The sequence below is a fragment of the Penaeus vannamei genome, chromosome 26 (assembly GCF_042767895.1).
Source record: "Penaeus vannamei isolate JL-2024 chromosome 26, ASM4276789v1, whole genome shotgun sequence".
NCBI classification, from domain to species: Eukaryota; Metazoa; Arthropoda; class Malacostraca; order Decapoda; family Penaeidae; genus Penaeus; species Penaeus vannamei.
In genome coordinates, this window is record NC_091574.1 from 27,490,600 (window position 1) to 27,492,977 (window position 2,378).

Consider the following 2,378-nt stretch of genomic DNA (forward strand, 5'->3'; position numbering starts at 1 on the left):
TTTCGCGCATGCAATTTTCCCTTTTTTTTTGGGGGGGGGGTTAGTTCAATTATTCCTTCTCTCCTATTTATCCTTTGTTGCTCTGTTGTTAATTATTCAAGCAGCGGTCTGTCGAAAGTTTTGAAAGAGCTTTGTTAATGGACGTCTCGAGATAGCTCTGTCTGTTGTATTATTTCTTTCCATTTTTATTCATTTGTTTTGATTATTTTCTTTATCTCTGTCTGCTTCTGTTTTGGTTGGCGCTTGTTTGTGTGTGTATTTATTTATGTATTTGACTCTCTGTGTATGTTTGCTTTTCCGTCTGTTTGTTTGTCTCTCTCTCTCTCTCTCTCTCTCTCTCTCTCTCTCTCTCTCTCTCTCTCTCTCTCTCTCTCTCTCTCTCTCTCTCTCTCTCTCTCTCTCTCTCTCTATATATATATATATATATATATATATATATATATATATATATATATGTCTATCTCGTTCAAAGCCTCTATCTATCAATCTATCTATCTGTCCATCTATCTGTCTATCTATGTTTCCATCTATCCACCTGTCTACCTACCTCCCCTCTCTCTTCCCCTCCCCCTCCCTCTGTTCCTTTGTCCTCCTTCTCCCTCTTTGTTCGTGTTCATATCCCCGGTGAACAAGTCTTATCAAGGCGGAGTAACGGGCCTTAAGAAGTTAAGAAGTCTGCCTCCGACCTGTTCAGCGAAAAGGAATAACTGTTTTGCCTTTCAAAACTTATTGTTCTTTTTTTCTCTCTTTTTAGCTAAATTAACGTGTTTGAGTAAAAAACATACACTATGTATTCATGAACTTACATATATACACATGTATACATAGATATAAACATACATTTGTATATATATACATTCATACATACGTACATATATATATATATATATATATATATATATATATATATATATATATATATATATATATATATATATATATATATATATATATATATGTATGTATGTACACACATACACACACACATACACACACACACACATACACACACATACACACACACACACACACACACACACACACACACACACACATATATATATATATATATATATATATATATATATATATATATATATATATATATATATATACATATATACATATATACATATATATATAAACATGTATATATATACATATATATATATATATACATATATATATACATACATATATACATATATACATATATATATATATATATATATATATATATATATATATATATATATATATATATATATATATATATACTTTTAGCAAAGTGGAGAAGAAGGCATAGATTGTGCAGAAAGTACGAGTCTCCAGCGAACGCAATCTCGCACATTTTACTCCTTTACCTCATTTTTTTTTTCTTTTTAAGCTCGTACTCTTCTTTTCAAAATAAATGAAATATATGACGGCTTTTCATACTTCGAGTAAGATATGAAAGGGGATATTATTACGAGCATAAACAGAGGGGGAAGAAGTATAGAAGAATGTGAAAAGTAAAAACAGTACAATTTGCAGAAGACGAGTAGAAATGGGAGAAGACAGAGCAGTAATGGCAGTAATGAGGGCGTTTCCTAATATTGACAAAGTAATTGTTGAATGAGTTAGTCTGGTATGCTCTATCTATCTATCTATCTATCTATCTATCTATCTATCTATCTATCTATCTATCTATCTATCTATCTATCTATCTATCGGGAATGGGACAACTGGCCGCAGCCCAACTGACCGCGAGAAATGGCCGCATATGGAACTATCTTTATGGAATACTTAATGGAATAAGATTATTAAAAAAATAATTTCTTAATGTTTTTATTGATTAAAAAAACAAGAAGTAACTACATGAACAGTTATGTATGATAAGTATTATTGGTAAAAATTATTTCACTGTGTCTTAAAGGATTAAAAAACAAGAAGCAACATCAGAAATTTATGAAAAGTTAAGAGCAATTGCCCTGAGATATTCAACAACATTACGACTCTCAAATGTTCTTACAATTGCTTTAATTCTTTCATCTGCTTGTCTGTATTTCTTCAACTTGACAGGTGGTTCAAGCCCTGCGATCAGCTGCTCGTAATATAGGTCTCTTCCACGTTGACCTTTTTTCAAACCTTCAATAAATTTCCAAACAGTAGGATGTTGCATTCCAAGTTCATGTTGCAGTCTACGATGAGCAGCTTCTGCGTGATTGTTTGTTCTATCTTCGTCATTTAGGTTAGGTTGGGTTGGGTTGGGTTGGGTTGGGTTGGGTTGGGTTGGTTTGGGTTGGGCTCAAGCCCTGCGATCAGCTGCTCGTAATATAGGTCTCTTCCACGTTGACCTTTTTTCAAACCTTCAATAAATTTCCAAACAGTAGGATGTT